This window comes from Rhineura floridana, chromosome 3 (genome assembly GCF_030035675.1).
Source record: "Rhineura floridana isolate rRhiFlo1 chromosome 3, rRhiFlo1.hap2, whole genome shotgun sequence".
In the NCBI taxonomy this organism is placed as follows: Eukaryota; Metazoa; Chordata; class Lepidosauria; order Squamata; family Rhineuridae; genus Rhineura; species Rhineura floridana.
The window spans coordinates 229,065,985-229,091,707 of NC_084482.1; the positions used below are offsets into that span (position 1 = coordinate 229,065,985).

The 25,723-nt window shown below is 44.2% G+C and overlaps 1 pseudogene; it reads left to right on the forward strand.

The window, feature by feature from the left end:
- Positions 1-391: 391 nt before the first annotated feature.
- Positions 392-25,669, forward strand: LOC133379106 (zinc finger protein 845-like; annotated as a pseudogene).
- The last annotated feature ends 54 nt before the right edge of the window (positions 25,670-25,723 follow it).

Consider the following 25,723-nt stretch of genomic DNA (forward strand, 5'->3'; position numbering starts at 1 on the left):
TGATATTGATTGGTTGATTGATTGATTGATTGATATCCCGCCCTTCCTGCCAGCAGGAGCCCAGGGCGGCAAAGAAAGCACTAAAAACACTTTAAAACATCATAAAAACAAATCTTAAAATACATTAAAACAAAACAGCATTAAAAACATTTTTAAAACCACCTTAAAAAAGGGTTAAAAACATTATTAAAAAACATATACAATTCTGACACAGATGCAGACTGGGATTGGTCTCAACTTAAAAGGCTTGTTGAAATAGGAGGTCTTCAAAAGGCGCCGAAAAGATAGCAGCGATGGCGCCTAATATTCAAGGGGAGGGAATTCCACAGGGCAGGTGCCACCACACTAAAGGTCCATTTCCTATATTGTGCAGAACGAACCTCTTGATAAGATGGTATCTGCAGGAGGCCCTCCTCTGCAGATCGCAGTGATAGACTGGGTATATAATGGGTAAGACGGACTTTCCGCTATCCTGCTCCCGAGCTGTATAGGGCTTTGTACACCAAAACTAGAACCTTGAACGTGACTCGGTAGCAAATGGGCAGCCAGATATCAACAGTAAAGTTGGTTACCTCACTTCTCACCCCAAATCCATTAAATTTAGAAACAAGTTTAAAAGCACAGGTCCTAATCCTGATGATTGGCAGGAGGGCACTTCTTAAATCCCTCCATTGGGAGAACTATTCATTTATTCCTTCTTTCTCCTTCCTGATCTTTAAACACTTACTGATGCATGAAAGCATATTTCCTCATATCCCATGATTGCTGTGTTCCACTCCATGTTTGGTAAATCTCTTTAATAATATTTCCCACTACTTTTCACGGAACAGCTAATAGGCCTCTAATTTCCAAGATACCTTCTCTGTCCTTTTGGCTTTCAAATTGTAATACATTTGCCAGTCCATATGGTAGCAAGTCTTTGGGAGAAGGTACATATTTTTGTTAAAATGTCAGCAATGTCACATTTGGGTTGTTTTAAGACCTCTCCGGTAGATGCCTTCTGGACCTGAGATGATTTGTGAACATTAAAGGAAAAGATCCCGCTTTCCCCATCTCTCTTCAGAGTCCAAGTGGAGGGCAGATGATGTCCACGCCTTGCCTGGGAGTGTAAATGAGGAAGGCAATGGTTTTCTTCTTCCAAGGACTGGTGACCTTTGAGGAAGTGCACTTCACCCAGGAGGAACGGGCTCAGCTGGATCCAGCCTAGAGAGCTCTGTACAAGGAGATCATGCGGGAGATTCCTGAGATGGCGACCTGTTCTGTTAGAATTAGGAGAGGTTAAGGATAGCCTTCTTACTCCCTTCCTGGCACCCCTGCTTCGCAAACCTGACCCACTATGCATTTCAGATTATCGATAGAGCTGCCATCATTTCCTGTACACCCTTTTCCCAGACAGGAAGACTCTGGGGGGCCAATTTTGTGCTTATAATTCTGGGATCCTAGGACAGCACACCCTGCACTTCCCAGCCAGAGCCCACTTTAACTTACTGTAAGGCCTACAACCAACACTCTCCCCCAGTTGCTGCCACTAATCTCAAGAGTCAGCTTTTCTTTAGCACCTCAAAATCCTCTTACTCGGTAATGGGGAACCCATCTTTTAGCTCAAGTATCTACCTGATCCTAAGTCACTACTTACCTCCAGGATATTGGTCCTCTCAGGCATAAAGCTGTTTGGCTGGTCCACTGCAGGCTTTTTCCTGTTGGTGGATGAGGCACAAAGGCTGAATATCACAGCCCCCCTTTTCAGGATATTTCCTCCCACATAAGTTTGTGTGGCACTGGGATCTCTTGGATCAATTAAAGCTGAACTCACAGTGCAGGTGTGTGGGGGAGTTATCTGCCTTCAAGTCAATTACCACTTATGGCGACCCTATAAATCAGTGACCTCGAATAGATTCTGTCGTGAATCACCCTGTTCAAACCATGTAAGCTCAGGTCTGTAGCTTCCTTGATGGAATCAATCCTTTGGGGTGGGTTAGGTTTTAGTAATATTGTTGGAATTTTAAAGTTTTAATGTGAACTGTATGTTGTTATGTTGTGCATCGCCCAAAGTGGCTGGTTATCCAGCCAGATGGGCAACTAATAAATGTAATAAATAAATAAATAAAATCTCTTGTTTGGCCTTCCTCTTTTTCTACTCCCTTCTGTTTTCCCCAGCATTATTGTCTTCTCTAGTGAATCAGGTCTTCTGATGATGTGTCCAAAGTATGACAACCTCAGTTTAGCTTCTAATAGTAGTTTTGTTTTAATTTGTTCTAACACCAAATTATTTCTCTTTTTCGTGCTCCATAGTATCTGGAATGCTCTACTCCAACACAACATTCCAAATGAGTTGATCTTTCTTTTCACCGGCCAACTTTCAAATCCATACATAGAGATGGGGATTACCATTGTCTGAAAGATCTCGACTTTGGTGTTCGGTGATGCATCTTTGCATTTGAGGATCTTTTCTAGTTCTCTCATAGCTACCCTCCCCAGTCCAAGACTTCTTCTGATTTCTTCACTATTGTCTCCAGTTTGGTTAATGACTGTGCCAAGGTATTGATAATCCTTGACAAGTTCAATGTCCTTGCTGTCAACTTTAAAGTTACATAAATCTTCTGTTGTCATTACTTTAGTCTTCTTGACGTTCAGCTGTAGTCCTGCTTTTGTGCTTTCTTCTTTAACTTTCATCAGCATCCGTGTCAAATCATTACTGGTTTCTGCTAGTAGTGTGGTATTGTCTGCATATCTTAAATTATTGATATTTCTCCCTCCAATTTTCACACCTCCTTCATCTTGGTCCAATCTTGCTTTCTGTATGATATGTTCTGCATACAGATTAAAGAAATAGGGTGATAAAATACACCCCTGTCTCAGACCCTTTCCGATGGGGAACCAATCGGTTTCCCCATATTCTGTCCTTACGGGAGCCTCTTGTCCAGAGTATAGGTTGTGTATCAGGACAATCAGATGCTGTGGCACCCCCATTTCTTTTAAAGCATACCATAGTTTTTCATGATCTACACAGTCAAAGGCTTTGCTGTAGTCTATAAAGCACAGGGTGATTTTCTTCTGAAATTCCTTGCTCCGTTCCATTATCCAACGTATGTTTGTGATATGATCTCTGGTGCCTCTTCCCTTTCTAAATCCAGCTTGGACATCTGGCATTTGTTGCTCCATATATGGTAAGAGCTTTTACTTTACTTGCATGGCATATTAAGGCAATAGTTCAAAAATTACTGCATTCCCTGAGATTCCCTTTGTTTAGAGTTGGGATGTATATTGAACACTTCCAGTCTGTGGGCCATTGTTTTCTCTTCCATACTGGTTGAAAAAGTTTTGTCAAAATTTGGACAGATTCAGTCTCAGTAGCTTGTAGCAATTCTATTGGTATGCCATCTGTTCCTGGTGATTTGTTTCTTCCAAGTATTTTAAGAGCAGCTTTCACCTCAGATTCTAAAATTTCTGTTCTTCATCATATGGTTCCTCCGTGAATGAATCTGTCATTTTGGCATCTCTTTTATAGAGTTCTTCAGTGTATTGCTTCCATCTTCCTTTTATTTCATCTCAGTCAGTCAGTGTGTTCCCATGTTGATTATTCAACATCCCTACTCTTGGTCTAAATTTCCCTTTAATTTCTTCCTGTACTTCTGCATCAAATCTCTCAGTTTCCTCTTCTTCTCTGTTTGCCATTGGAGCATAGACTTAGATGATGGTTACATTGATAGGTTTCCCATGAAATCTCATTGGTATCACTCACTCAGCCTTTGCATGATAGCTCCCAATTGCTTTTGCTACGTTACTTCTCACTATTACAACAACCCCGTTTCTTCTTAATTTATCATTTCCTACATAAAATATTTTGTAGTTGCCTGAAAATGTCCCATTCCCATCCATTTTAATTCACTCACGCCAATTATTGTAATGTCGATGCATTCCATTTCCTGCTTGACAATTTCTAACTTTCCCTGGTTCATGCTTCTCACATTCCATGTTTCTATTGTGTATGTCATACAACTCCGGACTCTCCTTCCACATCTGTGCAGCTTTGACCCAGCTGCATCATTAGTCACACAGCTACTCGTACTTGTCCTTTGTTCTCCCCCAGTAGCTCACAGAGTGCCTTCTGACCTGGGGGTCTCATCTTTCAGCACTATCTCATGTTGCAGGTAACAGGGGGCTAACATTTTGGGAGGGAGGGAGGAGGGAGGGAAGGGGTGCAAGCTGCCCTCTGGCAGTGGAATGGGCCATGTTCCTGTCAGACAGGATCCATCCTAGGTCTGTCAGTTCCAGCTGTGCATAAGTACTGGGCTGTCCACCCTAAATTGGAGGAACAAGAGAGCTGATTTTTGTTACAGTTGTCTCTGTGTGTGTCTCTTTTCACATCCTGTTACCAAGCACCTACTGCTAAAATAACTCTGTACAAGGTCTCGAGCTTTGACAGTTAAACTCTGATATCCATGGAGCTCCCAGAAATGTTTCAAAATACAAATCATAATATATTCACAGGATTTCTCCAAAGCACTTTATCACCTTTCCTTTTCATTTCATCAGGATACATCTGGGGGGTCAAGGCTAAGGGAGAGCCATCCGAAGTATCACTGGAAAAAGCTGAGGAGCAGATGCAGGAGCAGAAACTGAGGAGTCAAGATGGAGCAAAGAGACAAGAGGAGAGACAGACTCACACAGGGGACAAACCTTATAAATGCTTGGAGTGTGGAAAGAGCTTCAGTCGGAGTAGCCATCTTACTTCGCATCAAAGAACTCACACGGAAAACAAACCTTATGAATGCTTCGAGTGTGGAAAGAGCTTCAGGTGGAGTAGCGCCCTTAAGTCGCATCAAAGAACTCACACAGAGTACAAACCTTATAAATGCTTGGAGTGTGGAAAGAGCTTCAGTCAGAGTGGCCACCTTACTTCGCATCAAAGAACTCACACAGGGGACAAACCTCATAAATGCTTGGAGTGTGGAAGGAGCTTCAGGTGGAGTAGTGCCCTTACTTCACATCAAAAAATACACACAAGAGACAAACCTTATGAATGCTTGGAGTGTGGAAAGAGCTTCAGTCAGAGTGGCCACCTTTCTTCGCATCAAAGAACTCACACAGGGGACAAACCTCATAAATGCTTGGAGTGTGGAAAGAGCTTCAGTCAGAGCAGCAGCCTGACTTTGCATCAAAGAACTCACACAGGGGATAAACCTCATAAATGCTTGGAGTGTGAAAAGAGCTTCAGTCGGAATGACCAGCTTACTTTGCACCACAAAACTCACACAGGAGACAAACCTTATAAATGCTTCGAGTGTGGAAAAAGCTTCAGTCAGAGTAGCGCCCTTACTTCGCATCAAAGAACTCACACAGGGGACAAACCTTATAAATGCTTGGAGTGTGGAAAGAGCTTCAGTCAGAGTGGCCACCTTACTTTGCATCATAGAAGTCACACAGGGGACAAACCTTATAAGTGCTTGGAATGTGGAAAGAGCTTCAGTTGTAGTAGCAACCTTACTTTGCATCAAAGAACTCACACAGGGGATAAACCTCATAAATGCTTGGAGTGTGAAAAGAGCTTCAGTCGGAATGACCACCTTACTTTGCACCAGAAAACTCACACAGGAGACAAACCTTATAAATGCTTCGAGTGTGGAAAAAGCTTCCGATGGAGTAGCTCCCTTATGGTGCATCATAGAAGTCACACAGGGGACAAACCTTATCAATGCTTGGAGTGTGGAAAGAGCTTCAGTCAGAGTGGCCAGCTTACTTTGCATCATAGAAGTCACACAGGGGACAAACCTTATAAGTGCTTGGAATGTGGAAAGAGCTTCAGTTGTAGTAGCAACCTTACTTTGCATCAAAGAACTCACACAGGGGATAAACCTCATAAATGCTTGGAGTGTGAAAAGAGCTTCAGTCGGAATGACCACCTTACTTTGCACCAGAAAACTCACACAGGAGACAAACCTTATAAATGCTTCGAGTGTGGAAAAAGCTTCAGATGGAGTAGCTCCCTTATGGTGCATCATAGAAGTCACACAGGGGACAAACCTTATCAATGCTTGGAGTGTGGAAAGAGCTTCAGTCAGAGTGGCCACCTTACTTCACATCACAGAACACATACAGGGAACAAACCTGATACTTGCTTGTAGTGTAGAATGGCTACCTTCAGGCACATCAAAGGATCCGTTCAAAGGAAGAGATGTATAGATGCTTTGAATTTGGAAAAAGCTTTAAGTGGAGTTCAACTCTTTCTGTGCATCAATGGATCCATATGGGGAAGCCAGGCTACCAACAGGATTTTTATGGGGAGTTTCAGACCCCTGACAATCTTCTTCTCTTAGCTTAACCACAGACTGTTCCACTTCCCTTCACCTGCTATTTTATTATGGAGTTGGCATGGGATTCAATCTCTCCAGCTTAACTGTTTATGTAGGAACAACATTCGCTCCCAATGATGGTGCAAGTCATTCCATCCGTAGCGAGCAGAGTCCAGTGCCATCCTGTTTTGGAGAACCGTTTTCCTTATTTAGGTTTGGGTTGCTGGTAGAGTCTTTATAGTCTTAGAGGCCACAGGAACAGCTTCTTTGATCTCATTTGCAAGAATTTCCACTGCAGATTGAATCTCAATCCTCCAGAACCCACGGCATCCGTGCCAGCCAAGGGCAGGAAAGAGCCCATCGTTAATGGCCTGCTGTTTTCTATGTCCCATTGTGCAGAGTGGCGAGCAGGTTTTGATTTCTCTCTTTTTCTCTCTCATTGGGGAGGCTCTCTTGTTCCTGATTCTACCAAGTGGGAGTACCTGAGTGACCCTGACAGCTGGTATAAGCCAGGCAACATAGTTTGGCAATACTTTATAGGCTTTATCTCCACAGACCCAATCATGTCGTACAAGAGCTTCCCATGGCTCTTTGTGGAAGGGGGAAAGACCATGTTTTCCATGGTTGAACTTACTACCTTTGGTAGTAGGGGCCAGCTATCCCCCATCAAGGGACACCACAACCTGGATCATGAGGATTGCTAGTCCTGTTCCCAAAACAGGCTCCCCAGTTGTTCAGGTATTTACAGACCCATGCTTGTTGACCAGCAGAATTGGTAAAGGCAGAACGATGGATCATGTTGTCAATAGAATAGTTACAGGATGCATGAAAATCATGATAATGTTGGCAGAAAGTGGGATTCTGGGTGAGGTTATAATGGAGAATTTTATATATCCACACATATAAACATAGAAGGCATTTGTTTATGAAATATAATAAAATCACAAGGAACTAAGCAAAAAGGCCCACAGTCCTATGAGACCCTAAAATCCAGTCTCATAGAGAAGCAAGTTCAGCTTGAACTTCTCAACTCATGAAATGAAGCAAACAGGCCTGTGTGTGTAACTTTAATTAATGAGTATATTGTTTGGAAGCAAATGAACATGTAACTCATGATTGATATTTTAAACCGTTTGATCCTGAGAAATTAATTATTAGTGAAATACTGGGCAATCGTATATCTTTTCTTCTTGATTTTGTAGAGCTATGGCTCCGACTAGTGGAAAACTTTGTAACATTCTCAAAGTAGGAATGAGAGAAACTTTGTGTTTTAACTCTCATTTTTCAGATGTCCCGGTGTGTTTAATTTCCATCTTGATTGGTAGAATACAAACGTTGTCAGTGGGTTTTCATGGTAAAAGGTATTCTGAAGTAGTTTGCCTTTTCTATTCCTCTGAGGCTGAGAGATAGTGGCTGGCTGGCCCTCAGTAGTTTTAGGAAAGGCAGACAAGGCTCCCCCTTGCCTGCACCCAGGTCCCGGGCTGCATATCCCACCCCACCTCACCCTAGAGGCCCCTGCCTCAGTCTTCAATGGGATATGGTGGGGAGGCGGGAGAGTGGGTGGCGGGCGTCATTGTCCCTGGCCACCTCGATTCATCCCCCGTGGCTGGGTTTGTCCACCACACGTATTCCCCAGAGGAATAATGTCTGTCCCGCCCTCTCCTTCACTGCCTCGGCATTTTCACCACTCAAAGTCACCATCATGTGTTGTAAGCCACCCAGAGAGCTTTGGCTATGGGGCAGTATACAAATGTAATAAATAAATAAATAATGGCCAATGTACCGGAACATATCATTTCAAGGGGGTTCCCTTTGTCATGAAAACCTGAATTTAAGATGGTTGTGTAGCAAAGAATTGTAGGGTTTCATTTGTTAATGCGGGATCTTAACAGGTTAACATTTGGCTTCTGTATTAGAGCTCTGAGTTGGCAGTTTTATTTCCCAGCTGTGGGTAAGCAGAGGCCCACCCTAACACCCCCTTGTTAGGAGAAGCCGGGCTCCATCAAGGTTGTACAGCCCTTGAAGTTTTAGGGAGGATGTTCCATTTGGCCAGGAGACGGATGGGCCCTTTTTCCATGAAGAAATTTCCTGATTGGTTAATTGGAATCAGCTTGTTCCTGGGCAGTTTGCCATAAGTATGGGGCTCAAACCTTGGCTTTCGTTCCTGCTCTGGGTCCCATCATGCCTACTTGATGTTGCCTGCTGAGGTCCCATTTTGCATCCACTCTCCTGCCTGTTCCTCTCTCTGAGGAGAGGGGACTGTGCAACTGTCTACCTGTGTGTAAGTAGAGACTAGGCTAGATAGCTTTCTTGTTTTTCTGTTGGGACTGAACTCTCTGTATCTTACCTTGCTCCTTTTGGGTGTGCATATTAAGGAACAATTTTGCTGCTGTAACTGTGCACCTCTTTCATTCTTTAATACAGTTACTTCTATTTTCCAGTGTGTGTTCATTTCAGGAGAAGGTTAGCCCTAAACTAGTACCTTGGCCACTGAGCGTGACTATTGTGTCAATTGGGCATTAAAGGCTTAAAGGCTCCAGGGCAAGAACTGTCTGTTTGGCTCTTGCCATTTGGGAATCCTTGGCAGTTTTCTGGGCTCTGAGCTTCCCCTTGGCTCAGGGTGGTTAACAAGTTTAAGGGGTGGTGGCAGTCTACCTTACACTACAGGGCTGTTGTGAGCATTCAGAGTCTTAGCAGGGAAGGATATTGTGCCAGGATCATTTGCCCTGGGTGGGGAATTGGCTCCTGGGATGAGGGAGGGGGTCCAGGGACTGGCACCCCTCCATCACACCCTACTTTCGCATAATACAAAGACTGAAATCAAACCAGAGCTTCTTGAAAAGGGGACTCCCTTCTCGGGGCTGTGTAGTTCCAAGGTTGCAAAGGATGTCATCTCATCTCCTGCACACAAGGGGTCAGCATGTCACAGAACACGTCGGAACATTGCTAATAAGTATTATATTCTAATGGAATTGATTTTCTTGTTATGGCTGCACCTCCGTGATCCTGAAGCGTGTATCGGCCAGGATTCAGATCTTTCTCACAATTGGAAAGACTAACCTAATGTTTCACAGGTATGCTTTCCTAGAGGTCATGTGACAATTACTTGAACCAAATGGTTTTTTCAGAGCACCCTTTTATGTGCCAGGACTGGAGTCATTTGCCAAAAATCTAAGATGATTTTAGAAAGAAGAGATAGAACTGGGAATGCAGAAAGGAAATCAACTGGGAAACCTGATGTCTTGCAAAGATGTTGTCTTTTTTTTAATAGACCAAAATAAGTATTTATGCCAGTTATTAAACTGGAAACAAACATGTCAGTAAAATAAACAGAAAATCAAACTGTCCATGTGTAAAACCTAAACAGACCGTACGTTATTAAACCAGAAATATGAATTTAAATAAAAACAGAAACTGTTCAAAAACCTAAATGGAATATCTGCTATTGATAAAAAAAAAATGCAAGGCCAGCCCTAGAAAAAAATTGCACCCTGGCTGAGGAGTGCCTTCAGTGCCCCATCCCCAGCGGTGAGTTTCGCAGGGCCACTCAGAGGGTTTATGGGGCCCAGAGCACGCATGAGGTTGAGGACTCTGCTGCCGCCCCTCCAAGAACTTAGTCACATTTTTACAAACTGGGGGCCCCACACGAGAATTACTGCATGCACGGGCTACACATGAGAATTTTCACCCGCAGCTCTTCCTGGCCCTTGGAGCAGGCAGGATGAGAGGCGCGCTTTCTTTTCTTACATTGGGAATGAGGGAACAGGGATCAGGTTCTGCTTCTCCTGAGCACCTCCAAACCCCAGACCCCTTCTGGCAGAGCTTCTTCCTGCTTCCTGGGATTCAGTCTCACAGGTTGTCTGCTGCTGGCCTCCTCCACTACTCACTTGCTCAGGCTTCCTCCCTCAAGCCTGGCCTCCCACCAATCCTACACCTTTCCCTGGGGTAACTGGGGTGCCAAACTGTCCAGAGGAATTTCTGGGCCCGGTCCACAGTATGTGGATCACCCCCTCTGCTGCACTCACAGACAGTGACACAAATGTACATGCCCTTCGCTTCATGAGCAAATGTGCACCCTCTTTTGAAGATGGAGGGGGGAGGAGAGCCCAAAGATCAATCGGGGGTCACACACAAGTAACAAGATGCCTCACAAATACAATATCAAACAGGTGAAGTTTTCCCCATAATTTTAGTTCCGGACTAGAATAGGTTTATCTTCCTGCCACTCAGCTGTTAAAGGCATGAGAGCCCTGCTCTCCTTCAGCGCCAACCGGAACCAGACTGCTGGCACTTAAAATTAAAAAGGTAGCAGAGCAGCTTTTAAACTGACTGAGGGGGGAAACCCGACAGGAGCTGAGAAAGGTCCGGTTCGGAATAAACCTCCCCCCCTGGGATAAAGACCAAAGAAATGATGAAATTTTAAAAGGGGTAGGCCTAGAAGTAGGCATTGTGAGAGCAGGGGCACAGCATATAAATTCAGAAGAGCAAAATTACCACAGGCCAAACCACAAGTGCCAAAGACACTTGAAGAGAGACACTGCTTACAAGTGCCTGTACGCTAATGCTAGGAGCCTCCGAACCAAGATGGGAGAACTGGAGTGCTTGGTCTTAGAGAAGAGCATTGATATAGTGAGCATAACCGAGACCTGGTGGAATGGAGAAAACCAGTGGAATACAGTTATCCCTGGATATAAACTATATCGGAAGGACAGGGAAGGACGTATTGGTGGTGGAGTCGCTCTATACATGAAAGAAGGCATTGAATCCAGCAAGCTCGAAACCCCAAAAGAGGCAGACTCCTCCACAGAATCATTGTGGGTGGTGATACCGTGCCCCAGGAGGGACTTAATACTGGGAACGATCTATCGTCCCCCTGATCAAAATGCTCAGGGAGACCTTGAGATGAGATATGAAATTGAGGAAGCATCCAAACTAGGAAATGTGGTAGTAATGGGTGACTTCAACTACCCGGGCATAGACTGGCTGCATATGTGTTCCAGTCATGACAAAGAAGCAAAGTTTCTAGATATTCTAAATGACTATTCCCTAGACCAGTTGGTCATGGAACCGACGAGAGGGACGGCAACCCTGGACTTAATCCTCAGTGGGGACCGGGACCTGGTGCGAGATGTAAGTGTTGTTGAACCGATTGGGAGCAGTGAGCATAGTGCTATTAAATTAAACATACATGTAAATGGCCAATTGGAAAGAAAATCCAACACGGTCACATTTGACTTCAAAAGAGGAAACTTCACAAAAATGAGGGGATTGGTAAAAAGAAAGCTGAAAAACAAAGTCCAGAGGGTCACATCACTTGAAAATGCTTGGAAGTTGTTTCAAAACACTATATTAGAAGCTTAACTGGAGTGCATACCGCAGATCAGAAAAGGTACCGCCAGGGCCAAGAAGATGCCAGCATGGTTAACGAGCAAAGTCAAGGAAGCTCTTAGAGGCAAAAAGTCTTCCTTCAGAAAATGGAAGTCTTGTCCTAATGAAGAAAATAAAAAAGAACATAAACTCTGGCAAAAGAAATGCAAGAAGACAATAAGGGATGCTAAAAAAGATTTTGAGGAGCACATTGCTAAGAACATAAAAACCAACAACAAAAAATTCTATCAATACATTCAAAGCAGGAGACCATCTAGGGAGACGATTGGAGCCTTGGATGATGAGGGAGTCAAAGGTGTACTAAAGAACGATAAGGAGATTGCAGAAAAGCTAAATGAATTCTTTGCATCTGTCTTCACAGTGGAAGATATAGGGCAGATCCCTGAACCTGAACTAACATTTGCAGGAAGGGATTCTGAGGAACTGAGACAAATAGTGGTAACGAGAGAGGAAGTTCTAAGCTTAATGGACAATATAAAAACTGACAAATCACCGGGCCCGGATGGCATCCACCCGAGAGTTCTCAAAGAACTCAAAGGTGAAATTGCTGATCTGCTAACTAAAATATGTAACTTGTCCCTCGGGTCCTCCTCCGTGCCTGAGGACTGGAAAGTGGCCAATGTAACGCCAATCTTCAAAAAGGGATCCAGAGGGGATCCCGGAAATTACAGGCCAGTTAGCTTCACTTCTGTCCCTGGAAAACTGGTAGAAAGTATGATTAAAGCTAGATTAACTAAGCACATAGAAGAACAAGCCTTGCTGAAGCAGAGCCAGCATGGCTTCTGCAAGGGAAAGTCCTGTCTCAGTAACCTATTAGAATTCTTTGAGAGTGTCAACAAGCATATAGATAGAGGTGATCCAGTGGACATAGTGTACTTAGACTTTCAAAAAGCGTTTGACAAGGTACCTCACCAAAGGCTTCTGAGGAAGCTTAGCAGTCATGGAATAAGAGGAGAGGTCCTCTTGTGGATAAGGAATTGGTTAAGAAGCAGAAAGCAGAGAGTAGGAATAAACGGACAGTTCTCCCAATGGAGGGCTGTAGAAAGTGGAGTCCCTCAAGGATCGGTATTGGGACCTGTACTTTTCAACTTGTTCATTAATGACCTAGAATTAGGAGTGAGCAGTGAAGTGGCCAAGTTTGCTGACGACACTAAATTGTTCAGGGTTGTTAAAACAAAAAGGGATTGCGAAGAGCTCCAAAAAGACCTCTCCAAACTGAGTGAATGGGTGGAAAAATGGCAAATGCTATTCAATATAAACAAGTGTAAAATTATGCATATTGGAGCAAAAAATCTGAATTTCACATATACGCTCATGGGTTCTGAACTGGCGGTGACCGACCAGGAGAGAGACCTCAGGGTTGTAGTGGACAGCACGATGAAAATGTCGACCCAGTGTGCGGCAGCTGTGAAAAAGGCAAATTCCATGCTAGCGATAATTACGAAAGGTATTGAAAATAAAACAGCCCATATCATAATGCCGTTGTATAAATCTATGGTGCAGCCACATTTGGAATACTGTGTACAGTTCTGGTCGCCTCATCTCAAAAAGGATATTCTAGAGTTGGAAAAGGTTCAGAAGAGGGCAACCAGAATGATCAAGGGGATGGAGCGACTCCCTTACGAGGAAAGGTTACAGCATTTGGGGCTTTTTAGTTTAGAGAAAAGGCGGGTCAGAGGAGACATGATAGAAGTGTATAAAATTATGCATGGCATTGAGAAAGTGGATAGAGAAAAGTTCTTCTCTCTCTCTCATAATACTAGAACTCGTGGACATTCAAAGAAGCTGAATGTTGGAAGATTCAGGACAGACAAAAGGAAGTACTTCTTTACTCAGCGCATAGTTAAACTATGGAATTTGCTCCCACAAGATGCAGTAATGGCCACCAGCTTGGACGGGTTTAAAAGAAGATTAGACAAATTCATGGAGGACAGGGCTATCAATGGCTACTAGCCATGATGGCTGTGCTCTGCCACCCTAGTCAGAGGCAGCATGCTTCTGAAAACCAGTTGCCGGAAGCCTCAGGAGGGGGGAGTGTTCTTGCACTCGGGTCCTGCTTGCGGGCTTCCCCCAGGCACCTGGTTGGCCACTGTGAGAACAGGATGCTGGACTAGATGGGCCACTGGCCTGATCCAGCAGGCTCTTCTTATGTTCTTATGTTCTTACATCTCACACCAGGTCCCGGTCCCCACTGAGTATTAAGTCCAGGGTTGCCGTCCCTCTCGTCGGTTCCATGACCAACTGGTCTAGGGAATAGTCATTTAGAATATCTAGAAACTTTGCTTCTTTGTCATGACTGGAACACATATGCAGCCAGTCTATGTCCGGGTAGTTGAAGTCACCCACTACTACCACATTTCCTAGTTTGGATGCTTCCTCAATTTCATATCTCATCTCAAGGTCTCCCTGAGCATTTTGATCAGGGGGACGATAGATCGTTCCCAGTATTAAGTCCCTCCTGGGGCATGGTATCACCACCCACAACGATTCTGTGGAGGAGTCTGCCTCTTTGGGGGTTTCGAACTTGCTGGATTCAATGCCTTCTTTCACGTATAGAGCGACTCCGCCACCAATACGTCCTTCCCTGTCCTTCCAATATAGTTTATATCCAGGGATAACCGTATTCCACTGGTTTTCTCCATTCCACCAGGTCTCCGTTATGCTCACTATATCAATGCTCTCCTCTAAGACCAAGCACTCCAGTTCTCCCATCTTGGTTCACAGGCTCCTAGCATTAGCGTACAGGCACTTGTAAGCAGTGTCTCTCTTCAAGTGTCTTTGGCACTTGTGGTTAGGCCTGTGGTAATTTTGCTCTTCTGAATTGATATCCTGTGCCCCTGCTCTCACAATGCCTACTTTTAGGCCTACCCCTTCTAAAATTTCATCATTTCTTTGGTTTTTATCCCAGGGGGGAGGTTTATTCCGAACTGGACCTTTCTCAGCTCCTGTCGGGTTTCCCCCCTCAGTCAGTTTAAAAGCTGCTCTGCCACCTTTTTAATTTTAAGTGCCAGCAGTCTGGTTCCATTCTGGTTCAAGTGGAGCCCGTCCGTTTTGTACAGGCTCGGCTTGTCCCAAAACGTTCCCCAGTGCCTAACAAATCCAAACCCTTCCACCCGACACCATCGTCTCATCCACGCATTGAGACTGCGAAGCTGGGCCTGTCTGGCTGGTCCTGCGCGTGGAACCGGTAGCATTTCAGAGAAAGCCACCTTGGAGGTCCTGGCTTTCAGCATCCTACCTAGCAACCTAAATTTTGCTTCCAGGACCTCATGGCTGCATTTCCCCATGTCGTTGGTGTCAACGTGCACCACGACCACTGACTCCTTCCCAGCACTGTCTACCAAACTATCTAAACGACGGGCGATATCCGCAACCTTCGCACCAGGCAGGCAAAACACCTTACGGTCTACACGCCCATCACACACCCCACTGTCTATGTTCCTAATGATCGAATCACCCACTACAAGGATCCCTCCACCCCCTGCAGATATATCCTCGGCACGAGAGGATAGCTGCTCATCCCCCAAGGAATGGGTCCCTTCTAAGGGATCGTTTCCCTCTTCTTCAGCTGGATGCTCTCCTTCCCCAAGACCATCGTTGTCCATGATAGCAGGAGAGCTATCATTGTTGGAGTGGGACACAGCTATAACGTCCCTGAAGGCCTCCTCCACACACCTCTCTGCCTCTCTCAGCTTTTCCAGGTCCGCCACCTTGGCCTCAAGGAAATGAAGTCTTTCCCGGAAAGCCAGGAGCTCATTGCACCGAGAGCATACCCACGACTTCTGTCCAACAGGCAGATAGTCGTACATGCTGCAGGCGGTGCAAAACACTGGAAAGCCCCCACACCCCTGCTGGCTTCTTACCTGCATAGTTTTGTTTAAGGTTTATTACGGCAATGGGTTGGAGACTGCGGTTTAGTTGAGGTCAGGGAACAGACGGGCAGAGTGGGGGGCCCTAGCCTCCTCGCCCTGCTGCCAAACTCGCTCTGCTGCTTAACTCGCCTTGACGCTTTGTCAGCTGGGGCTCCCTCTAGCTCGTGGAGCAGGCTCCCTCGCTAGGGTGCTCTGACTTTATATGTGTGGCTGGTTCCTCCCAGCTACTGCTGCCAGCCAATGATGTGTTACTTGAGGCTGATGGCTATCAGCTGGGCCTTAACTCTTTAGTATTCTCTCAGGCTTCCTTCCTGAGCGAGGGGCGGGGCTGTTTAAGCTTTTGGCTGCTTTTAATCTCAGCAAGGGGCTGCGCCTTCCAGGTAAGTCTTTTGTGTTTGTTGTTTTCCCACCTAGAACAGCCTGAGCTTTCTTTAACCTAGGGAAACAGAGCTTGTGGTTGTGTTTCAGGAAGGCTGAAGCTGCCCTTTTTAGCAAGGACTGAGCTGACTCTCTCCCTGTATGTATCGGTGGAGTTTCCTTTTCCCCCTTCTCTCTGACTGGAATTTAGCCTTGTTTACAGTGTCCCCTGAAGCTTTCCTGCTAGGGTGGTGTTGAAAACTAGCTTTCTATACGCTTCCTTCTCCTAGGATCTGTCTCCTAAGATATAGGTTCTTTCAGGATTTGGCTCCTAGCTCAGGGTGACCTTGGGCTGCCCTTATTAGTTATTTTTCTGAGCTGTTTTACTTCAATTTAAATAATGGAATAAATGGGAGCTACTTATCCTCTTTTCGCTCTGCTGCTTAACTCGCCTTGATGCTTTGTCAGCTGGGGCCTTGACACTTTGTCAGCTGGGGCTCCCTCTAGCTCGTGGAGCAGGCTCCCTCGCTAGGGTGCTCTGACTTTATATGTGTGGCTGGTTCCTCCCAGCTACTGCTGCCAAACAGTGATGTGTTACTTGAGGCTGATGGCTATCAGCTGGGGCTTAACTCTTTAGTATTCTCTCAGGCTTCCTTCCTTCCTTCCTGAGCGAGGGGCGGGGCTGTTTAAGCTTTTGGCTGCTTTTAATCTCAGAAAGGGGCTGCGCCTTCCAGGCAAGTCTTTTGTGTTTGTTGTTTTCCCACCTAGAACAGCCTGACCTTTCTTTAACCTAGGGAAACAGAGCTTGTGGTTGTGTTTCAGGAAGGCTGAAGCTGCCCTTTTTAGCAAGGACTCAGCTGACTCTCTTCCTGTATGTATCGGTGGAGTTTCCTATTCCCCCTTCTCTCTGACTGGAATTTAGCCTTGTTTACAGTGTCCCCCGAAGCTTTCCTGCTAGGGTGGTGTTGAAAACTAGCTTTCTATAGGATTCCTTCTCCTAGGATCTGTCTCCTAAGATATAGGTTCTTTCAGGATTTGGCTCCTAGCTCAGGGTGACCTTGGGCTGCCCTTATTAGTTGTTGCTCTGAGCTGTTTTACTTCAATTAAATAATGGAATAAATGGGAGCTACTTACCCTCTTTTCGCTCTGCTGCTTAACTTGCCCTGACGCTTTGTCAGCTTTTTGACCTTCAGCCACTTTGCTCTCTAAGGGTTACAAACGACCACAAAGCCAAAGGAAATAGCGCAAAGGAGGGACTTCCCCTTCCAGCCCCCTTCTCTAAGCGAGAAATACAAGCTGGAAGCACCTGAGGAGCCCCTCTGTGTGCGCAGCGATGTTGGTGAGTGGGGTTACTGTTTTTGCGGTCAGCAACCAGAACTGAAAACAGCATTCCAAGTGGGATCACATCTTAGATGTGTATAATGGCGTTATGATATTGGCAGTTTTATTTTCAGTCTGTGTCTTAAAGATCCCTCACATGGAATTCACCAATTTCCTAGCTATAACGTCAGTATCTTAACTGAAGCATCCGCTATGACCTCAAGGTCTCTCTCCTGTCAGTCACCACCAGTTAAGTTACGATTTTTTTTATTTTATTTATTATTTATTTTATTTAATTTATATACCGCCTTAAGCCCGAAGGCTCTCTGGGCGGTGTACATAAAAGATAAAACAAGCACAGTGTATAAGTACAATAAATACAATAAATCAAAACTCAAAAACAAACAAACAATAAAAGAACCAAACAACGTCCAAAATACAAGATAATAGTGAAATACTGTTAAAATACACTTTAAAATGTATTTTCACTTCTGTGCATCACTTTACGCTTGCTTACATTTAATTGCATTTGCTCTTTAATACCCAAGACTGCTTGAAGAGTTCCTTTTAGGCCAGGGTGGCAAAGAAAGCACTAAAAACACTTTAAAACATCATAAAAACAAACCTTAAAATACATTAAAACAAAACAGCATTAAAAACATTTTTAAAACCACCTTAAAAAGGGTTAAAAACATTATTAAAAAACATATACAATTCTGACACAGATGCAGACTGGGATTGGACTCAACTTAAAAGGCTTGTTGAAATAGGAGGTCTTCAAAAGGCGCCGAAAAGATAGCAGCGATGGCGCCTAATATTCAAGGGGAGGAAATTCCACAGGGCAGGTGCCGCCACACTAAAGGTCCGTTTCCTATATTGTGCAAAACGAACCTCTTGATAAGATGGTATCTGCAGGAGGCCCTCCCCTGCAGATTGCAGTGATAGACTGGGTATATAATGGGTAAGACGGACTTTCCGATATCCTGCTCCCGAGCTGTATAGGGCTTTGTACACCAAAACTAGAACCTTGAACGTGGCTCGGTAGCAAATGGGCAGCCAGATATCAACAGTAAAGTTGGTTACCTCACTTCTCACCCCAAATCCATTAAATTTAGAAACAAGTTTAAAAGCACAGGTCCTAATCCTGATGATTGGCAGGAGGGCACTTCTTAAATCCCTCCATTGGGAGAACTATTCATTTATTCCTTCTTTCTCCTTCCTGATCTTTAAACACTTACTGACGCATGAAAGCATATTTCCTCATATCCCGTGATTGCTGTGTTCCACTCCATGTTTGGTAATTCTGTCTTTAATAATATTTCCCACTACTTTTCACGGAACAGCTAATAGGCCTCTAATTTCCAAGATACCTTCTCTGTCCTTTTGGCTTTCAAATTGTAATACATTTGCCAGTCCATATGGTAGCAAGTCTTTGGGAGAAGGTACATATTTTTGTTAAAATGTCAGCAATGTCACATTTGGGTTGTTTTAAGACCTCTCCGGTAGATGCCATCTGGACTTGGCATGATTTGTGAAAGATCCCGCTTTCCCCATCTATCTTCAGAGTGCGAGTGGAGGGCAGATGATGTCCACGCCTTGCCTGGGAGTGTAAATGAGGAAGGCAATGGTTTTCTTCTTCCAAGGACTGGTGACCTTTGAGGAAGTGCACTTCACCCAGGAGGAACGGGCTCAGCTGGATCCAGCCTAGAGAGCTCTGTACAAGGAGATCATGCGGGAGATTCCTGAGATGGCGACCTGCTCTGTTAGAATTAGGAGAGGTTAAGGATAGCCTTCTTACTCCCTTCCTGGCACCCCTGCTTCGCAGACCTGACCCACTATGCATTTCAGATTATCGATAGAACTGCCATCATTTCCTGTACACTCTTTTCCCAGACAGGAAGACTCTGGGGGCCAATTTAGTGCTTATAATTCTGGGATCCTAGGACAGCACTCCCTCCGCTTCCCAGCCAGAGCCCACTTTAACTTACTGCAAGGCCTACAACCAACACTCTCCCTCTGTTACTGCCACCAGTCTGAAGAGTCAGCTTTTCCTTTGCACCTCAAAATCCCTTTACTCGGTAGTGGTGAACCCAAGTTTTAGCTAAAGCATGTACCTGATCCTAAGTCACTACTTACCTCCAGGATATTGGTCCTCTCAGGCATAAAGCTGTTTGGCTGGTCCACTGCAGGCTTTTTCCTGATGGTGGATGAGGTACAAAGGCTGAATATCACAGCCCCCCTTTTCAGGATATTTCCTCCCACATAAGTTTGTGGGGCACTGGGATCTCTTGGATCAATTAAAGCTGAACTCACATAGTGCAGGTGTGTGTGTGGGTTATCTGCCTTCAAGTCAATTACCACTTATGGCGACCCTATGAATCAGTGACCTCCAATAGATTCTGTCGTGAACCACCCTGTTCAAACCATGTAAGCTCAGGTCTGTAGCTTCCTTGATGGAATGAATCCTTTGGGGTGGGTTAGGTTTTAGTAATATTGTTGGGATTTTAAAGTTTTAATGTGAACTGTATGTTGTTATGTTGTGCATCACCCAAAGTGGCTGGTTATCCAGCCAGATGGGCAACTAATAAATGTAATAAATAAATAAATAAAATCTCTTGTTTGGCCTTCCTCTTTTTCTACTCCCTTCTGTTTTCCCCAGCATTATTGTCTTCTCTAGTGAATCAGGTCTTCTGATGATGTGTCCAAAGTATGACAACCTCAGTTTAGCTTCTAATAGTAGTTTTGGTTTAATTTGTTCCAACACCAAATTATTTCTCTTTTTCGTGCTCCATAGTATCTGGAATGTTCTACTCCAACACCACATTTCAAATGAGTTCATCTTTCTTTTCACCGGCCAACTTTCAAATCCATACAGTGAGATGGGGATTAGCATGGTCTGAAAGATCTTGACTTTGGTGTTCGGTGATGCATCTTTGCATTTGAGGATCTTTTCTAGTTCTCTCATAGCTACCCTCCCCAGTCCAAGACTTCTTCTGATTTCTTTCTTCACTATTGTCTCCAGTTTGGTTAATGACTGTGCCAAGGTACTGATAATCCTTGACAAGTTCAATGTCCTCATTGTCAACTGTAAAGTTGCATAAATCTTCTCTTGTCATTACTTTAGTCTTCTTGACGTTGAGCTGTAGTCCTGCTTTTGTGCTTTCCTCTTTAACTTTCATCAGCATTCGTTTCAAATCATTACTGGTTTCTGCTAGTAGTGTGGTATTGTCTGCATATCTTAAATTATTGATATTTCTCCCTCCAATTTTCACACCTCCTTCATCTTGGTCCAATCTTGCTTTCTGTATGATATGTTCTGCATACAGATTAAAGAAATAGGGTGATAAAATACACCCCTGTCTCAGACCCTTTCCGATGGGGAACCAATCGGTTTCCCCATATTCTGTCCTTACGGGAGCCTCTTGTCCAGAGTATAGGTTGTGTATCAGGACAATCAGATGCTGTGGCACCCCCATTTCTTTTAAAGCATTCCATAGTTTTTCATGATCTACACAGTCAAAGGCTTTGCTGTAGTCTATAAAGCACAGGGTGATTTTCTTCTGAAATTCCTTCCTCTGTTCCATTATCCAACGTATGTTTGTGATATGATCTCTGGTGCCTCTTCCCTTTCTAAATCCAGCTTGGACATCTGGCACTTCTAGCTCCATATACGGTAAAAGCCTTTACTTTACTTGCATGGCATATTAAGGCAATAGTTCAAAAATTACTGCATTCCCTGAGATTCCCTTTGTTTAGAGTTGGGATGTATATTGAACACTTCCAGTCTGTGGCCCATTGTTTTCTCTTCCATACTGGTTGAAAAAGTTTTGTCAAAATTTGGACAGATTCAGTCTCAGTAGCTTGTAGCAATTCTATTGGTATGCCATCTGCTCCTGGTGATTGTTTCTTCCAAGTATTTTAACAGCAGCTTTCACCTCAGATTCTAAAATTTCTGTTCTTCATCATATGGTTCCTCCGTGAATGAATCTATCATTTTGGCATCTCTTTTATAGAGTTCTTCAGTGTATTGCTTCCATCTTCCTTTTATTTCATCTCAGTCAGTCAGTGTGTTCCCATGTTGATTATTCAACATCCCTACTCTTGGCCTAAATTTCCCTTTAATTTCTTCCTGTACTTCTGCATCAAATCTCTCAGTTTCCTCTTCTTGTCTGTTTGCCGTTGGAGCATAGACTTAGATGATGGTTACATTGATAGGTTTCCCATGAAATCTCATTGGTATCACTCACTCAGCCTTTGCATGATAGCTCCCAATTGCTTTTGCTACGTTACTTCTCACTATTAGAACAACCCCGTTTCTTCTTAATTTATCATTTCCTACATAAAATATTTTGTAGTTGCCTGAAAATGTCCCATTCCCATCCATTTTAATTCACTCACGCCAATTATTGTAATGTCGATGCATTCCATTTCCTGCTTGACAATTTCTAACTTTCCCTGGTTCATGCTTCTCACATTCCATGTTTCTATTATGTATGTCATACAACTCCAGACTCTCCTTCCACATCTGTGCGGCTTTGACCCAGCTGCATCATTAGTCAAGAGCTACTCGTACTTGTCCTTTGTTCTCCCCCAGTAGCTCACAGAGTGCCTTCTGACCTGGGGGTCTCATCTTTCAGCACTATCTCATGTTGCAGGTAACAGGGGGCTAACATTTTGGGAGGGAGGGAGGAGGGAGGGAAGGGGTGCAAGCTGCCCTCTGGCAGTGGAAAGGGCCATGTTCCTGTCAGACAAGATCCATCCTAGGTTTGTCAGTTCCAGCTGTGCATAAGTACTGGGCTGTCCTTAAGTGGAGGAACAAGAGAGCAGATTGTCTCTGTGTGTGTCTCCCAGAAATGTTTCAAAATACAAATCATAATATATTCACAGGATTTCTCCACAGCACTTTATCACCTTTCCTTTTCATTTCATCAGGATACATCTGGGGGGTCAAGGCTAAGGGAGAACCATCCGAAGTATCACTGGAAAAAGCTGAGGAGCAGATGCAGGAGCAGAAACTGAGGAGTCAACATGGAGCAAAGAGACAAGAGGAGAGACAGACTCACACAGGGGACAAACCTTATAAATGCTTGGAGTGTGGAAAGAGCTTCAGTCGGAGTAGCCATCTTACTTCGCATCAAAGAACTCACACGGGAGACAAACCTTATGAATGCTTCGAGTGTGGAAAGAGCTTCAGTCAGAGTGGCCATCTTACTTTGCATCACAGAACTCACACAGGAGACAAACCTTATAAATGCTTGGAGTGTGGAAAGAGCTTCAGTCAGAGTAGCCGCCTTACTTCGCATCAAAGAAGTCACACAGGAGACAAACCTTATAAATGCTTGGAGTGTGGAAAGAGCTTCAGGTGGAGTAGCGCCCTTACTTCGCATCAAAGAACTCACACAGGGTACAAACCTTATAAATGCTTGGAGTGTGGAAAGAGCTTCAGTCAGAGTGGCCACCTTACTTCGCATCAAAGAACTCACACAGGGGACAAACCTCATACATGCTTGGAGTGTGGAAAGAGCTTCAGCTGGAGTAGCGCCCTTACTTCACATCAAAGAATACACACAGGAGACAAACCTTATGAATGCTTGGTGTGTGGAAAGACCTTCAGTCAGAGCAGCAGCCTGACTTTGCATCAAAGAACTCACACAGGGGATAAACCTCATAAATGCTTGGAATGTGGAAAGAGCTTCAGTCAGAGCAGCAGCCTGACTTTGCATCAAAGAACTCACACAGGGGATAAACCTCATAAATGCTTGGAGTGTGAAAAGAGCTTCAGTCGGAATGACCAGCTTACTTTGCACCACAAAACTCACACAGGAGACAAACCTTATAAATGCTTCGAGTGTGGAAAAAGCTTCAGTCAGAGTAGCGCCCTTACTTCGCATCAAAGAAGTCACACAGGGGACAAACCTTATAAATGCTTGGAGTGTGGAAAGTGCTTCAGTCAGAGTGGCCACCTTACTTTGCATCATAGAAGTCACACAGGGGACAAACCTTATAAGTGCTTGGAGTGTGGAAAGAGCTTCAGTTGTAGTAGAAACCTTACTTTGCATCAAAGAACTCACACAGGGGATAAACCTCATAAATGCTTGGAGTGTGAAAAGAGCTTCAGTCGGAATGACCACCTTACTTTGCACCACAAAACTCACACAGGAGACAAACCTTATAAATGCTTCGAGTGTGGAAAAAGCTTCCGATGGAGTAGCTCCCTTATGGTGCATCATAGAAGTCACACAAGGGACAAACCTTATCAATGCTTGGTGTGTGGAAAGAGCTTCAATCAGAGTGGCCAGCTTACTTCGCATTACAAAACTCATACATGAGACAAACCTTATAAATGCTTCGAGTGTGGAAAAAGCTTCAAATGGTGTAGTGCCCTTACGGTGCATCAAAGATCTCACACAGGGTACAAACCTTATAAATGTTTGGAGTGTGGAAAGAGCTTCAGTCAGAGTGGCCACCTTACTTCGCATCACAGAACACATACAGGGAACAAACCTGATACTTGCTTGTAGTGTAGAATGGCTACCTTCAGGCACATCAAAGGATCCGTTCAAAGGAAGAGATGTATAGATGCTTTGAATTTGGAAAAAGCTTTAAGCGGAGTTCAACTCTTTCTGTGCATCAATGGATCCATATGGGGAAGCCAGGCTACCAACAGGAATTTTATGGGGAGTTTCAGACCCCTGACAATCTTCTTCTCTTAGCTTAACCACAGACTGTTCCACTTCCCTTCACCTGCTATTTTGGTGGCGTGTCAGTTTTTGCTTTGCAGTGACAGAGAGGTTTTAGTTTTCCAGAGATGGGTGAGCACCCAAGGTGGATGCTGAGGCCAAGGTGGCTGCAGGAGCCAAAATGGCCTCTCAGTTGTCCAGTTTTTCCCCATCATATCCCCCCTCTGGCGGTTTCTAGCTGCCCAATTCTATATTCAATTAATGACATTTCAAGTCTTACTTTATCTACTTCCTCTAGATCCTCCACCTCTGTCTTTGTTTACCTCCATGTGCATCATTCGAACATCAGTTTTCGTGAAGGGGTTAGTAGTGTTTGTCACACAGCATCTAATATAACATAACACCAACTGGACTGTTACATATATGAGCACCAGCAAGAATAGTCCCATTAGAACATATTTTAGCAGATTTTTTACTAGGCCTCCTAGTCATCCCCCTGGATTCTGTAGCCATCCCCACCAATCAAAATCGCTACTCCGGTCAAAATAAGCTACTGCTGCTATTTGCTCGGCATGCTCTATTATGGAGTTGGCATGGGATTCAATCTCTCCAGCTGAACAACATTCGCTCCCAACGATGGTGCAAGTCATTCCATCCGTAGCGAGCAGAGTCCAGTGCCATCCTGTTTTGGAGAACCGTTTTCCTTCTTTAGGTTTGGGTTGCTGGTAGGGTCTTTATAGTCTTAGAGGCCACAGGAACAGCTTCTTTGATCTCATTTGCAAGAATTTCCACTACAGATTGAATCTCAATACTCCAGAACCCACGGCAGCCGTGCCAGCCAAGGGCAGGAAAGAGCCCATCGTTAATGGCCTGCTGTTTTCTATGTCCCATTGTGCAGAGTGGTGAGCAGGTTTTGATTTCTCTCTTTTTCTCTCTCATTGGGGAGGCTCTCTTGTTCCTGATTCTACCGAGTGGGAGTACCTGAGTGACCCTGACAGCTGGTATAAGCCAGGCAACATCGCAGGAGCCAATCAAATATTTTGGCAATACTTTATAGGCTTTATCTCCACAGACCCAATCATGTCGTACAAGAGCTTCCCATGGCTCTTTGTGGAAGGGGGAAAGACCATGTTTTCCATGGTTGAACTTACTACCTTTGGTAGTAGGGGCCAGCTATCCCCCGTCAAGGGACACCACCACCTCGATCATGAGGATTGCTAGTCCTGTTCCGAAAACAGGCTCCCCAGTTGTTCAGATATTTACAGATGTTAGGAATATTTTATTGCTAGGCCCCAAAAGTTGTTCAGAGATGCTAAGTTGTAGTCAGAGCTAGTTCCGTCTCTTCCCATGAGAAATAACACCCAGAGACGCCTCTCTGGCTATCACATCTTGGAAAGAAGATAAAATGTATCCCAGTTGGATTGTTGATATTTTCTCTTGTCTTGCTTCATTTTTCATAACCTGCGCATTGTAGCAACTCAGCACAAAGTGTTCCCAAACACATTGCTAGAATTGTATCCTCAGTTCTTACGTTATATTGCTGAGTAGATAACTTTCACAAGCCTATCTTTATCTCTTAATGATGTCAATCTAACTCTCTTCCTCGCGTTCCTCAGTTCTTATCGGAGACAAGTTTTCTTTTGATTGACAAGTGTATGAATTCCTTATCAATCCCTCGCTTTTTAAGAAATGTAACAAAGAAGATGTGCTTGCTTTATCTCTGTAACACTGTGTTCTCTTTTGTTATGATTTTAATAATAGTATACTTTGTTTTACTTGTGACTCTATATAATGAGGCTTCACTTAATAAATG